At 32.7% G+C, this 16,964-nt stretch overlaps 1 long non-coding RNA gene across 1 annotated transcript; it reads left to right on the forward strand.

Annotated features, from left to right (window-relative positions):
* The first annotated feature begins 3,690 nt into the window (after window positions 1-3,690).
* LOC140893615 (uncharacterized) lies at window positions 3,691-5,182 on the forward strand. Its single transcript, XR_012153219.1, has 4 exons — window positions 3,691-3,787; window positions 3,901-4,186; window positions 4,285-4,386; window positions 4,495-5,182. It is a non-coding gene; the product is annotated as an uncharacterized lncRNA (long non-coding RNA).
* The last annotated feature ends 11,782 nt before the right edge of the window (window positions 5,183-16,964 follow it).

The following is a 16,964-nucleotide window of genomic DNA, read 5'->3' on the forward strand; positions in this document are numbered from 1 at the left end:
ATTTTTAAATCTTATGTTTAACAGTCTCAATCTTGTTCTTCTCACGCTATCAGTTCCTTCACAGTGTTCTTGAAGAGCATCCCATGCATCTTTAGCAATAGTGCAGTTAGATATGATCCCATACATCCTCATATCTACAGTTGCAAAAATTGCATTGAGTGTTTTAGCATTGTAGCTTGAACTTTGTGTTTCCTCGGTAGTCGAAGTTTCTTCTTTCTTGATGATATATTCTCCATCTTCATCTTGCGTCGTTGGAGGAGTCCAACCAGTCAGAATACTTTGCCAAGCATGAACATCCATAGCCTTAATAGTATATCGTATCTTATTCTTCCATAGTGCATAATTCGTGCCATCAAGAACTGGAGGTTTCAAGAACGAGTTCGCAACAGACGATGAGTCCATCTTTTCCTTTTAATAAAATAAGCAAACCAAGATTAGTTCTTAGTGTATCAAGAAGATGGCTCTGATGCCACTTGAAAGGAAATAATGGTTGCACATAAATAGTTTGAGGTGTTGACAACACCTACTATAACACCTTAAGTAATTTGCAGCGGAAAATAATTTTAAGCGTGTATAAAAAATAAGCAACCAAATAAATAGACTCAAATAAATTAAGCAAGAGTATAAAATACTCTTGCAGCGCCTCAGGGCAAAACTTCACTAGAAAATTTTTCAAAGAGTTTTACAACCCTAAAACTAGTGATTATTGTAAAAATTCAATTTCTCAAAACAATTGAGAAATAAAGAGTAAAAGTTCTCCTAAAAATTCTATGTGGAATAGAATAAAGAAAACGAAATAAGGAGAAGAAAATCTTTGTTGCCAAAACTCGTGTTCATCACACTTTTCGATTATTGATCTTCAAGTGTTTTTCAATGCTTTAAGGCAACACACGACCGATACAAGCTTTTCCAAAGATCTTCTGAATTATCTCGTGTACTTCAAGTTCTTTTGGTAAATCTCACGGTCTCTTTCTGTGTATCTCCCTTTTTCTTGTGCACGCATATCTTCAATAAAAAGACCAAGAATCCTTCTTTAAAATGTTTCCTTGTAGGCGTAGGACTCTAGATCTTGATCAAGATAAATCTACACAATAAGGAATTAAATCAATAGATATACGATAATACCATAATTTGATAAACTTAATCATATTTCAAATCAAGTTAATCTAAGAAATAAATAACTTCATGTCCAAGAAAGACAAAAGATAATAAATAAAATCTTTTTCAAAAAAGGATGATTTTAAAGAATAAAATATTCCTTTCAGAAACCCCACGACGTAGGCTTTCTTGTGATACCCATTTTTTGAATTTTTTAGATTGATTCCGTCGAACAATTTTTTTTCCGCCATCGTCGCCGAACGCCGCCTGTTGTGGGAGAAAGGTGATTTCGGTTTCTTGGAGTTTTATTTCGTAGTTTATGTATTATAATTTCGATTCTAAGGTTTAAAATTTGGGGATTTTGGGTCTTTTGAATTCCAATAATAGATATATGTTATATTGTTGATTATAGGTACAATATTCTAGCCGATTAGAGGTATTGATTATTTTTCGAAAATTATTTAAGCATTATTTCGAATTTCCAATATTATTATTGTGGTTTGTCGATTTTTATAGTGCTTACCAATTGATGATTGGATGTGTAGATGCTTTAGAAAATTTAAATAAGAGTTTGAGGAATTTTGGTGATTTTTCGGAAATTTTTTGAGCATTATTTCACTTTTTCAGAATTATTAAATTGTGGATGAATTTGTCGAGTTTTAGTGCTTAATAATTGATGTTTGGATGAGTGGATGCTTTCCAAAATATAAATACGACTTTGTGGAATTTTGTAGAATTTTCATAATTTTTTTCAGCATTATTTTGAATTTTTATTTTTATTAAACTGTGGTTTATCCAGTTTGTGCTTGATAATTGATGTTTGGATGAGTAGATTCTTTACAAAATATAAACACAACATTGTGGAATTTTGTAGAGTTTTTCGGAAATTATTTAAGCATTTTTTAGATGTTTGTGGAATTATTAAATTGCTGTTTGTCCAGTTTTAGTGCTTAATAATTGAATTTTGGATGACTAGGTGATTTAGAAAATTTAAATAAGAGTTTGTGGAAGTTTGGTGATTTTTCGGAAATTTTTTGAGCATTATTTCAATTTTTCAGAATTATTAAATTGTGGATGAATTTGTCGAGTTTTAGTGCTTAATAATTGATGTTTGGATGAGTGGATGCTTTACAAAATATAAATACGACTTTGTGAAATTTTGTAGAATTTTCATAATTTTTTTAAGCTTTATTTTGAATTTTTATTTTTATTAAACTGTGGTTTGTCCAATTTGTGCTTGATAATTGATGTTTGGATGAGTAGATTCTTTACAAAATATAAATACAACTTTGTGGAATTTTGTAGAGTTTTTCGGAAATTAGTTAAGCATTTTTTAGATGTTTGTGGAAATGTTTGTGGAATTATTAAATTGTGGTTTGTCCAGTTTTACAGTGTGTTTGGATGTCTAAAAAATAGAATTTGGAATTGGATTTGGAATTGGATTTGGATTTGGATTTGGATTTTAAAATCCATTGAATTGAAATTCCATTATGTGTTTGGCAAAAAGTTAAAATATATTTTGGAATTTGATAGTATAAATTTTGGATAAAGTTTAAAAATAATTTTATTGCTTTATAAACTCAAATCCCGTGAAATCTCGTGAAATCCGACCAATTTTGTCAAGATTTCACTTAACTAATTGAAATCCTATGAAATCCCACCAAATACCAATCCCGTTTTAAAATCTCCAGTTGCCAAACACTAAAACGATATTTCTAATTCCAAATCCCGTCCAATTCCCGTGATCCAAACACAGTGTTAGTGCTTAATAATTGAATTTTGGATGAGTAGGTGCTTTAGAAAATTTAATTAAGAGTTTGTGGAATTTTGGTGATTTTTCGGAAATTTTTTGAGCATTATTTCAATTTTTCAGAATTATTAAATTGTGGATGAATTTGTCGAGTTTTAGTGCTTAATAATTGATGTTTGGATGAGTGGATGCTTTATAAAATATAAATACGACTTTGTGAAATTTTGTAGAATTTTCATAATTTTTTTAAGCATTATTTTGAATTTTTATTTTTATTAAACTGTGGTTTTTCCAGTTTGTGCTTGATAATTGATGTTTGGATGAGTAGATTCTTTACAAAATATAAATACAACTTTGTGGAATTTTGTACAGTTTTTCGGAAATTAGTTAAGCATTTTTTAGATGTTAGTTGAATTATTAAATTGTGGTTTGTCCAGTTTTAGTGCTTAATAATTGAAGTTTGGATGAGCACTATAAAAATCGACAACGCAAATTGTGGTTTGTCTAGTGATGCGATATGTTGAGAAAACTCTTGCATTATCTTGAGTATATAAATTATTCAGGTTAGTTACCTACATCATTCTCTAACGACTAAAAGTGTTGTTGGACTAGTTTTAATTAATACATGGATACGAACAATGGTTCGAGCTCCGGTCATATTCCTCCTACACAGCCCGATGGTCATATCTTGATCTAGCCTGGATATGGAGAGTAAGTTTATATTAGTTAATTCATTATGAACATATATTAAATTACAACGTATTACGATTTTTTAATTAAGTGTTACGAAATAACTCTCCGCTTTCTTCCGTACAAAACCGGTGTTCCTAAATTCCTCAAGAAACAATTCAAGCTTCAACTATGCGCATCTGGCCACTCGTGGAAATATGTTAGCAACGACCAGCGTCTATGGTATTGGGAGCAGTTTGTGCCTTTGTGGTATGTTGTTTCACCTAGAATATATTTTTATATCTCATATCTTATGGTTTTTTTAATTTTATCGGGTTGAATATGTTTCTTTTCTTTTCTAAATAACTGCAAGCGCATTACAGATAGGACGAGCGGCACGATGCAGAGATCAGGGACATTTGGCATTCCAAATGTTTTAATATCTACCGCCGCGCAATGCATGAGTGGCGTACTCATGAGAATGTGCAACATACGATTGATCCGGTTGTTTGGGGAGCACTGCTCGAATATTGGGAAAACAATTATAAATGGAAGAAGTCAGTATCCAGGTACAAAGAGAACAGGAATAGCGAGTCTGTAGGGCCGGGGACTGATATGGCCAAGCACATTGGCGGGTCGAGGCCTTATGAAGTGTACACTGCAAATCTGGTAAAAATGAATTTCAATAAGTAATATAAAATTTTCATTTCAAACTTTCCCATTCAATGTCATTATAATGCATATCATGTATCGATTGTACAATGCAGCGTCAGGTACTAAATAGAGAGCTCAGTGCTTGGGAGATATTTCTTGCGACGCAGAGACGTCCAGACGGGACATTCTCTGATGAGAAAGCAAGATCGATACATGTAAGATATTGTTGTCAAACATATATTTACGTTCTATTAAATTGCGTATATCTGCAGTTTTAAATTTGATGACCGATTTTTTTAACATTGCAACTGTTGGTGAAATAGGAGGAGGTGGAACATCACGTCTCAGAGTATTACACACTCAGGTAGAGTGCAGGAGATGCGACTGGCGAGAATATATCGGCCGAGGAGGTCAACGCAATTTTTATGGATGTCTTCGGTGGTGTAAATCATCTACGGGTTTATGGTATCGGCCCGGTCGCCCAAACTGTTAAACAAGTGTCTCAAATCATGTTGGGCCTTGGTAGTTCAGTTAATGGGGTAATTGTTTGCTTAATGGGCCTCGGATATGGATTAGAGAAAGCCCATCAGGGAAGCCTTATCTGTTAACAGATAAAAAGGCAATTACCAGAAGGATTAACAACTGAAACAAGAATAACGGAAAAACTCTCAAGCTTGAAGTTTTACAGCTGAAGAAATCCAGATACTTGGGGCACAGAAAAAGATCAAGATCGAATAACAGAGAGGGATCAGAGAACAAGAAAACTCGTGATACAGATCTGTTGATTCATTTTGTGCATTTTGAATTCTTTGTATTGATTGATTACAGCGTGTAAAGAACTTGAGGGGAATTGTCCTTGATAGTATAATAAATCGGTGGTTTGATCTACCGTGGATGTAGGTCTTTAAGACTGAACCACGTAAATCTTTCAGTGTTGATTATTACTATTTCTTGGTGATTGATTAGTGTGTTCGTTGATTAATCTGTGAGATATCGTATCAAGGAGTGTTCTTGTTTCTGGAACTTGAAATCATAGTTTGATAGTGTTAATTGAACACTGTGATATTCTTACATATCCTCAACAAGTGGCGCTGTCTGTGGGAATCCAAGAAGAGAGTTGTAAGTATGGGATCTTGGAAATTTGATATCGAGAGATTTACAGGGAAGAACGACTTTTCACTATGGAGGATCAAGATGCGTGCCATCTTAATTCATCAAGGATTAATCGAAGCACTCAAAGGAAAGGAAGAGATGACGGCAACGATTAAGGACAAGGATGAAATTCTTGAGAAGGCACACAGTGCAATCATATTATGCTTAGGAGACAAACCCCTAAGGGAGGTAGCAAAAGAAAAGACTGCTGCAGCGGTGTGGATCAAACTTGAAAGTCTATATATGACCAAATCTCTGGCCAACAGATTATACTTGAAACAGATATTATACTCATTCAGAATAAGGGAAGAAAAAGGGCTCGATGATCAGATCGAAGAGTATACTAAGATGATGGATGATCTGGAAAATATTGAGGTAAAATTAGATGATGAGGATAAGGCATTAATTCTGTTGAATGCTCTCCCTAGAAGTTATGAGAACTTTAGAGATGCTCTTCTATATGGAAGGGAACAAACCATTACTTTGGATTAGGTGTTATCTGCCATTCAGTCAAAAGAACTTCAAAAGAAGACCAATACAAACTCTGAATCTCAAGGTGAAAGTCTCATGATTCGAGGGAGGAATGACAGGAGGAATTTTAAAGAAAACAAAACCAGGTCACGATCAAAGAGTCAAGGGAGATTTCAAAGGAAGCCAGCACCTTCAAATCTGAAGTGTTTCATATGCCATAAGGAAGGTCATTTTAAAAGGAACTGCCCAGAAAGAAATAAGAGATCCTTTGACAAGCCTAAGGAAGGAGGTGAAGCTGCTATAGTCTCTGATGGTTATGATTCAGCAGAAGTGCTGGCTATAACAAATCATGACATTTCAAATGAATGGATATTGGACACAGGTTGCTCATTCCACATGTGTCCCATTAAGACATGGTTTGAAAGATTGGAATTTGCTGAGCTAGGATCCGTATTGCTAGGAAACAATAAGGCATGTAAAATAAAAGGAATAGGGATGGTGAGAGTCAGAATGTTTGATGGTGCAGACAGGGTTCTAAAGGATGTAAGATATGTTCCTGAACTCACAAGGAACCTCATCTCCTTAGGCACATTAGACACTGAGGGCTATTCTTTCAGATCAGAAGCTGGATTATTAAGGGTAACAAAGGGATCTCTAGTGGTCATGAAATCAACCAAAAGAGACTCTCTGTATGTACTTGAAGGAGAAACAATAGTTGGAGGATCGGCAAGCATCCAAGCACAAGAGAACAAGGCAAGATTGTGGCACCTCAGGCTGGGACATGTGAGTGAAAGAGGACTACATGAATTAAACAAGCAGGGCTTATTATGTGGTGATAAGATACAAGGACTTGAAACATGCGAGAGCTGCATTCTAGGCAAAGCAAAGAGGGTATCCTTCAATCAAGGCAAACATACTACAACACAGCCACTGGAGTATATACACTCAGACATTTGGGGTCCCTCAAGAACAGAAACACATGGAGGTGGAAGGTATTTCATGACAGTGATTGATGAATATTCAAGGAGGGTCTGGGTGTTCATTTTAAAAACCAAGGATGAAGCTTACATCAAGTTTAGAGACTGGTTACAGGCTGTGGAAAATAAGAAAGATCTAAAGGTAAAGCATTTAAGGACTGACAATGGAATGGAATACCTTTCTGAGAAATTCAGTCAATTATGCAAAGCAAAAGGGATAACAAGACATAAAACTGTAGCTGGTACTCCCCAACAAAATGGATTAGCAGAGAGAATGAATAGAACATTACTTGAAAGGGTGAGGTGCATGCTATCTAATGCAAATCTACCTAAGTCATTTTGGGGGAAAGCTGTAACCACAGCAAGCTACTTAGTAAACAGATGTCCATCAAGTGCAATAGAGTTTAAAACTCCTATGGAAAGATGGAGTGGATCACCAGCTAACTATGCAAATCTGAGGATATTTGGATGCTTGGCATATGCATATCAGAAGCAGGATAAACTTGATGCAAGAGCTGTAAAATGTATCTTTATTGGTTACCCAGATGGGGTAAAACGTTATAAGGTCTGGAATATAGAACCAACAGGGCCTAGATGCTTTAATTCTAGAGATATAACCTTTGATGAATCAAGGATGGGATACATTAACAGGACTGATAAAGATTCTTCATGGCAGCATCAAATAAATGAACCACAGGTTAAGGTGGAGCCACCTACACTCGAAGATAAATCTGACAGTGAAGAGAATAATGCAGAAACAGAATCAAGTGAACAAGGACAGGACTTAAGCAACTACCATCTTGCAAGAGACAGACAAAGGAGGGAGATAAGGCCTCCTAAGAAGTTTGGAGAGGCAGATTTAGCCTGGTATGCTCTTGCCATTGCTGAAGAAATGGTAAATTCAGAACCAACCTCCTTTGATGATGCAATAAAAAGGAGTGACAGTAAGCAATGGTGGGAATCAATGAATGAAGAAATGAAGTCTCTAAATAAGAACAACACATGGAAATTGGTGAATAAACCAAAAGATGTGAAAGCCTTAGGATGCAAGTGGCTGTACAAGCTAAAGGAAATGAATCCAGGGACAACAAGACTCAAGTACAAAGCAAGACTTGTAGCAAAAGGTTTTGCACAGAAAGAGGGTATTGATTTTAATGAAATCTATTCACCCGTGGTCAAACACTCATCTATCAGAGTTATGATTGATATAGCAACTCAACTGGGTTTAGAACTTGAACAGCTTGACGTCAAAACAGCCTTCCTACATGGGGATTTAAAGGAAACTATATACATGAAGCAACCGAAAGGATATACTCTTCCTGGAAATGAGAACAAGGTGTGCTTATTAAAGAAATCTCTTTATGGACTTAAACAAAGCCCAAGGCAATGGAATAAGAGATTTGATGATTTTATGATAAGAATTGGATATCAAAGAAGCAAGTATGACAGTTGTGTGTATTTGAAAAAGGAAGAGAAGTATATCACAGTCTATCTACTCATCTATGTAGATGATATACTAATTGCAAGCAAATGTGTTAAAGCAATTAGGGAACTCAAACAGAAGCTAAGTGATGAATTCGAAATGAAAGACTTAGGACCAGCTAAAAGGATACTTGGAATGGATATTCACAGAGACAGAGAAAGATGTATTACACATCTAAATCAGAAATGTTACTTAGAAAAGGTGATACTTAGGTACAATATGAATCAAGCTAAGTCAGTCACCACTCCTCTGGGACAACATATAAAACTCTCCAGCAGTCAAGCACCTAAAACAGAAATTGAGAAAGCAATGATGGATCACATCCCATATGCAAGTGTAGTAGGCAGCTTAATGTATGGTATGGTATGCAGTAGGCCAGACCTTGCATATGCCATCAGTAATGTGTCGAGATTCATGGGAAATCCAGGGATGTGTCATTGGTCAGCCTTGAAGTGGATTATGAGATATCTTAAAAACTCTACAGGACAAGGATTATTGTTCACAAGGAAGAACAAGGAGGAAAATGCAATTGTCGGGTATGTGGACTCTGACTATGCTGGAAACTTGGACACTAGGAAGTCAATGACAGGTTACATATTCACAATATTTGGAACAGCAGTCACATGGAAAGCAAGTCTACAATCTGTAGTGGCCCTATCTACAACTGAGGCTGAGTTTATTGCTGTGACAGAAGCCATTAAAGAATCAATGTGGTTAAAGGGACTGATGTCAGAACTTGGAGTTGAGCAAGAACAGGTGGTGGTATATTGTGATAACCAGAGTGCCATACATCTGTCTAAGCACCAAGTATTTCACGAAAGGTCCAAGCACATCGATGTTAAGCTACATTTTGTGAGGGATATACTGTCAAAAGGAGAAATAGCCATTGAAAAGATACCTACAGAGGACAATCCTGCAGATGCATTGACCAAGGCATTACCTTCAAACAAGTTCAAACATTGTATGAACTTGGTGAAGGCAGTACAAATAGACTAGCCATTGAGGTTAGGTGGAGAGCAGCCAAACTGATTTGATTCAAGGTGGAGATTGTTAAACAAGTTTCTCAAATCATGTTGGGCCTTGGTAGTTCAGTTAATGGGGTAATTGTTTGCTTAATGGGCCTCGGATATGGATTAGAGAAAGCCCATCAGGGAAGCCTTATCTGTTAACAGATAAAAAGGCAATTACCAGAAGGATTAACAACTGAAACAAGAATAACGGAAAAACTCTCAAGCTTGAAGTTTTACAGCTGAAGAAATCCAGATACTTGGGGCACAGAAAAAGATCAAGATCGAATAACAGAGAGGGATCAGAGAACAAGAAAACTCGTGATACAGATCTGTTGATTCATTTTGTGCATTTTGAATTCTTTGTATTGATTGATTACAGCGTGTAAAGAACTTGAGGGGAATTGTCCTTGATAGTATAATAAATCGGTGGTTTGATCTACCGTGGATGTAGGTCTTTAAGACTGAACCACGTAAATCTTTCAGTGTTGATTATTACTATTTCTTGGTGATTGATTAGTGTGTTCGTTGATTAATCTGTGAGATATCGTATCAAGGAGTGTTCTTGTTTCTGGAACTTGAAATCATAGTTTGATAGTGTTAATTGAACACTGTGATATTCTTACATATCCTCAACACAAACCATATACTCGAATGAGATGACGCCTTGGCCTCGCCGTCCGACTCAGATGAAGTCATCGCTGGCAGCACAGGATGAGGCGATTCGTGTCGCCAGATACGCGGTAGAGGCAGCGATGGTGGAGGCTGATCTCACTAGGCTGCAGTCGCAAGAGACGGCAGCTGAGCTGCAGACTGCAATCGACGAACACCAAGCGAGTGAGCGAGGCGAGGTTGCAGTGTCGTATTACAACATTGAAGCGGATGATGAAATCCTTTCTGGCTGCGGTGCAAAAGAGTAAGAAAAATAAGGCCGCCCAGGACACGGGTGCACATCGAAGCAAAGGCATTCGCACTAAGGAACCCAGTTGCGACGGCGACGATGACGGCTTCGACAACGACGAGACACATGAACCTGATTTCTCGCCATTTATACCGTAGTACTGTATTATATATCTGATTATTGATATTCTGGTCTTTCGCTATAAATTGTGTATTTTTTTTAGTACTATTGATGTAATCTACAATATTTTTTAGTATTTTATTTAATTAAAAAATTGATTTTTATATAAGAAATTGAAATAAATAAAAATAAAAGTAAAAAATTTTAATAAAAAAATATTCAAAAAAAAACCGTAGCAAAAGTTGCTATGGTTTTTTAAAAATTTGTGACTGTTTCTGAAAAACCGTAGCAATATATTCCCGACGAACGATTATTCGACGCTTTAGAAAACCGTTGAAAAAAGCGTCCCAAATCCAGTTGTTACTATCATCATCCTCCTCATATTGTTAATTATTCTAATTTAGATTCAGTGGTATCCAAAAAAAAAAATTATACTTATGACATTAATTACGTACTCTATTTTCAGAATACAAAAATAATATTATTATCTCACGAAACATGACATATTTTTTTCTAGTGATATCATAAATATAGCGACCCGATTCGAATCACCTTTTAATTGAAAATTTTAAGCATACAACTAACTTAAATAAAATATTGCATATATCACTCATGTGAAATCTCGGATTTGCTGATAATACTCCATGAAAATTTTCTTAGCTAATAAACCCTTGTGATTCTAGAACTGTAGCATACATACCCCTCCAGCTAAAAAATGATAAAATTACTCTTATTAATTTTATTTTATAATTTTATATTTAATTGAATAAAATAATCAAATTTTAGTTAAATAACTATGAAAATTATATATAATTATTTTATCTTAATATTTGTTATACGCGAAATATATTTTAATAGTAAATTGTATTATTACATTAAATTAAGTAATACATTTAATTATTTTTAAATAAAGTTTAATATTTTAAATTAATTAAAGTGATTGTATAAATAAAATTAATTGAAAATATAAGTTAATGCATTGATGTTTTAATTTAAATTTTCAATAACGGATGATTAAAAAAAGTTCATAAAAGTCATTTAAGGGCAGTTTAGTAATTTTTTAGTTGGAAGAGGTGTGTATGCTACAGATCTAGAATCACGGTGGGTTACTAGCTAGCTCAAAAACATTTGTAAAGGATTATCAGCAAACGCAAGATTTCACATAGGTGTTATATGTCATTTTCCCTAACTTAAATTGGTAAACATAATTAGAGTAGGTTGTGGAAACTGAAACAATAGCAGTCCGACAGTACACCATCGGAACAAAACTTATCAGAACCCAAACATAACGATTATACAACCCAAAGAAATTAGGCTTTTGCACATATTGAATCTAGCCTGGATGGAGTGAATACTTTCATGCACGCCTCGATATCTATTAATTTATTTATAATTACCGATAGTGACCGAAATATCGTTCGCAGATTTTGTACACAAATCTTTTAACCAAAAACAAAATACATCTTTTTTTATTTCAATTTCAAAATTAGTATTCAATGAGTAGAGTATTGTAGGTTTTTTTGGATGAAATTATTTCAAGTTAATGGATTTCGATTGTAATTCTATTAACAATGAAACAATGATTAAATTATAAATTCATACTTTACTTATTTATTTTTTAGTTATATAATATATAATATAATATTGGATTTTTAAGTGATGATTTATCTAAAAAAAATTTAAAAATTAAATTAAATTTAAAAAATAAGGTAAGCTAAGTGGCAGGGTATCACGGTAATACCGTAAACGCTGTCACAAGAGCGAATTTGTTTGCCTTGTCCGCTTTTATAAATATTGGGCACCGTGCCATACAATCATTGCAGGGTTTTTCCTAAAATAATTTTAAAATTAAATTAAATTAAATTTTCAAAATAAGATAAATGGTAACGTATTACGATACTGCCAGCAATTTGTAAATATTGGGCACCGTGCCATACAATCATTTTCAACATATCTTTATAGATATTACTCCCATTATAGATTTAAAAATACTCATTTATTAATACATGCGAGGTCCACTAAAAAATAATGGATCTCATATTTATTGGTAAATGTTTACCGTTAGATCTATCTCAAGACAGTGCCTGTATTGGTAGGATCTAACTTACCCCGTGTGCCCTTCTCTTTTTTTTTTCTTTTTTTTTTATCATCATAGAATTTGCCAATAATATTATAATATTTATTATTTTTCGTTATCAATTTTTGTAAATATTTTCTCAAAAAAATCTAATTTGTTATTTTAATTTATGAATTGATGATCAGCTAAAAATTTTATTAAAAATACAAAAATATTATATAACCTTTTTAAAAATTTTATAATTACATTTACGAGTAATACCAAAAAGTAAAAATTGTTATTATATTTTGAATATATTCTAAATCAAAATGTATGCATTATCAATTATAGTCCAACAAATATATTTTGTTGATTAGCTTTTATTGTGACACTCAAGTGATGATAATTTATATAATGATGAAATTATAATTACTAAAATATCTGATGATTAAATAAGTTGATTTTTGATCAAATTTATTTTTAATATCTTTAAAAAAATTGGTTAAACTAATTTTAGAAAAATATCAGTTAAACTGATTAAATAATAAAAAATTGATTTTTTTGGTTTAATTTATATTTACAAAAAAATAAACTAATTAAAAAAAGTTATTTTATAATTATATTTAAAAAATGGTTAAATAAATAAATATTTTTATATAAAATTTAAATTTATATTATATTTTTAATATAAATTCGACTTTTTAATTAAAATTTTGGTTAGTGCAAAGACTTGCTTATTTTAATTCGTTTGAGTATGTGGAGTCAGTGACAAACACAAATAGGCCTAATTAAAAATATTAAGTAGTCATATTTAAGTTTAATTGAAATTAAATAATTTCATAATTTAACAAGTTTAATTAAAAAATTATTGAATTGGTATTTAATAAAATATATTTTAGTAATTATCTTCATCATTATATAAGTTTTCCTCTCCTGAATGTCAAAATGAAAGATAATCAACAAAATATATTTGTTTGAATTAGACTATATTCAATATATAATTAAAAATTATAATTTTTAATTTTTGATATATATTGTAATATTTTAATTTTTAAAAATATTATATTCGATTTTTGTCTTCCTAATAATTTTTTAGCTGATCAAGGTCATAAATTAAAAAACAAATTAGAAAAAAAAATTGAGAAAAATTACAAATGTCGATCACGAAAATAATAAAGATTAAAAAATTATTTATGGCACGGTCCCCAACATATAAAAATTGTTGGGAGCGTGCGCTGCCAGCATGAGCGGAAACTGTACACAGTATTTTCGTAAAACTCTACCACTTATCTTATTTTTAAAATTTAATTTAATTTTGAAATTATTTTAAAAAAAGTCATTTTAAGTGACATCGTTATTGGGTGAACTTGATCAAAGTCATCCAATTAAATTTGAAATATCACATAAACATGAAATGTGATAGATTTGAAGTTTACAACATTATTTTTTCAAACAACAAAAATATATATATATTTGAAATCATTCCATGAAGTATATCATTCACTGCACATTTGCGAAGTATGCATATGCACATTGGAGGACATTATAGCAACTTGTACTGATTTTCGTATCGATTTTACCAAAATTTGGGCTTTTTTTTTTTTGTATTGATTGGCTTAAAAACCTAACTTATCTGCGCTGCCATAAATATAAGAAAATAAAACTACATCTTGGCTAACATTTATAGCTTTTAACCTGATAAGCGTTTGATCCTAACAAGTTAAATTATGAAAACATAAAGAATAATAATAATTGGAATATGAAAAATTAATGAATTTGTGTTTTTTTTATTTGTATTTAACACTGTTCTAAAAAGCGGTAGGTGGTAGAAGGTCGGTTACCCACTGTCATCTGGCGCCTAGACGCTGATATGGTCACCTAGGCAGGGTCTAGGAGTTTTTTTTTAGCCTAAATATCTAATTATTCTAGTCCAATCCATCTTAATATTTATTCAATAATTTTTTTATCGAATTCACTTGACACACATACACTTTACTCTATTTTTTTTTGGAAATAAAAAATGCGTATTTAAGTAAATATATGAAGAAATGTTTTTATAAAATAATAATACTTTTTTTGAAAAATAAATTATATATTTTTTATTTTTTAAAATAAAGAAATTTATTTTAAAAAAAAATTTGACCTACTCAACATTGTATTAAAAGAAAATAAAAATAAAAAATGCGGACGGTAGGTTGCAGCCTACAACTACCAGTAAAAAAAGAGTAACACTCTTGTAAGACGATCTCATCCGTGAGATGGGTCAATCCTACTCATATTTATAATAATAAGTAATACTTTTGGAATAAAATGTAATAATTTTTAATGGATAACCCATATAAAAGATTTGTATAAAAAAAATGACCTTTGAGATCGTCTCATAGGAGTTTTTGTCGTAAAAAAAATAAAAAATTTAACAAGAAAGAAAAAAAAATTGTCGGACAGCTTTTGCAGCATCCACGCATGATGTTCGCGAAAGCTGCTGCAAGTTAATCTACAACGTCGCCCAACATTGGTGGTGTTTTGTAGTATATTTGCAAAACACAATAATTTTAAAATTTTATTATTTTTTAAAAATTATTAATAATAAATAACCCATAACCATGCATTCGAGTTGAGGACCACCAGTCCACCACTGCAATTATTATTATTATTATTATTGTTGTGAAAAAGTAAAAATTTACGGTAAAAAGTAAAAACTCAAAAACTCAAAATTTATCAAATTCTACACTTTATAAAATTTTTCTCTCTTCACAATTGTGTTTTTCTACACAAATGGAGAGACCTATTTATAGATCTCAATTGGAGATTAGTCAAAAATTAATACATCATTAATTACATCATCACACACTAATTTTCAATATTTTACAACTCAATTTTCAACTTTCAACCTTCAACATTCAACAATAAATAATAATATATATTTATATATATTTTCAACACTCCCCCTTGTGATGATGATCATGATAGAATGACTATCTCCATTACGTGTTGTATACTGCCTCGTTAAAAACCTTACTAGGAAAAACCCATTGGGACAAAAACCATAGTAAGGAAAAAAGAGTGCAGCCACGTAAACTCCCCCTGATGTCAACATGAATGATTCTTCACATATTTCGTAGATTGCGCATCCCAATATTATAAATGTGTTTTCTGAATATCGCCGTGGGAAGTGCTTTTGTGAAGAGATCGGATGAGTTCTCACTTGATTGAATGTAACAGATATCAATATCTTTATTCTTCTCCAGCTCTTGAGTGTATGCAAAGAATTTAGGAGGAATATGTTTAGTTCTGTCACTTTTGATGTATCCTTCTTTCATTTGGGCAACACATGCGGCATTATCTTCATACAGTGTGATTGGATTCTTGTCCACTGATAATCCGCAAGAAGTTTGGATATGCCGAGTCATTGATTTAAGCCAGACACATTCACGGCTTGCTTCATGTAGTGCAATAATCTCGGCATGATTTGATGAAGTTATAACAAGTGTTTGTTTCTGTGATCGCCAAGAGATTGCAGTGCCTCCACGAGTAAATACATATCCGGTTTGGGAACGTGCCTTATGTAGATCAGATAAGTATCCAGCATCAGCATAACCAATTATTCTCTGATTTGTATCTTTTGGATACAAAAGTCCCAAATCCGTCGTTCCTCGTAAATAACGGAATATATGTTTAATTCCGTTCCAGTGCCTCTTCGTTGGACATGAACTGAATCTTGCCAATAAATTTACTGCAAAAGATATGTCTGGTCTAGTGCAATTTGCAAGATACATAAGGGCACCAATGGCACTTAGATATGGTACTTCAGGACCAAGAACAACTTCATCATCTTCACATGGACGAAATGGATCATTTTCTATATTCAATGATCTGACAACCATTGGAGTACTTAAAGGATTTGATTGATCCATATTGAAACGTTTAAGGACCTTCTCTGTATAATTAGACTGGTGAACAAAAATTCCACATTCTTTTTGTTCAATTTGTAAACCAAGACAATACTTGGTTTTTCCAAAGTCTTTCATTTCAAATTCTTCCTTCAAGTATAACATCACTTCTTGAATTTCTTTATTCGTTCCAATGATGTTTAAATCATCAACATATACAGCAATAATCACGCATCCCGATGTTGTTTTCTTGATGAAAACACAAGGGCATATTGGATCATTTACATATCCCTTTTTCATCAAGTGTTCACTTAGCCGATTATACCACATTCGGCTGGATTGCTTTAATCCATACAATGATCTTTGTAATTTCACAGAATAAAATTCTCTGGGTTCTGAACTTTGTGCTTCTAGCATCTTAAATCCTTCAGGGATTTTCATGTATATATCACTATCAAGTGATCCGTATAAATAAGCTGTAACAACATCCATTAGACGCATGTCCAAGTTTTCAGACACTGCTAAACTGATCAAATACCGAAACGTAATTGCATCCATAACAGGAGAATATGTTTCTTCATAATCAATTCCAGGTCTTTGAGAAAAACCTTGTGCAACAAGTCGAGCTTTATATCTCACTATTTCATTTTTCTCATTTCTCTTTCGAATAAAAACCCATTTGTACCCAACAGGTTTAACACCTTTAGGTGTAAGGACTATAGGTCCAAAAACACTA

The sequence above is a fragment of the Henckelia pumila genome, chromosome 3, assembly GCF_033568475.1.
Source record: "Henckelia pumila isolate YLH828 chromosome 3, ASM3356847v2, whole genome shotgun sequence".
In the NCBI taxonomy this organism is placed as follows: Eukaryota; Viridiplantae; Streptophyta; class Magnoliopsida; order Lamiales; family Gesneriaceae; genus Henckelia; species Henckelia pumila.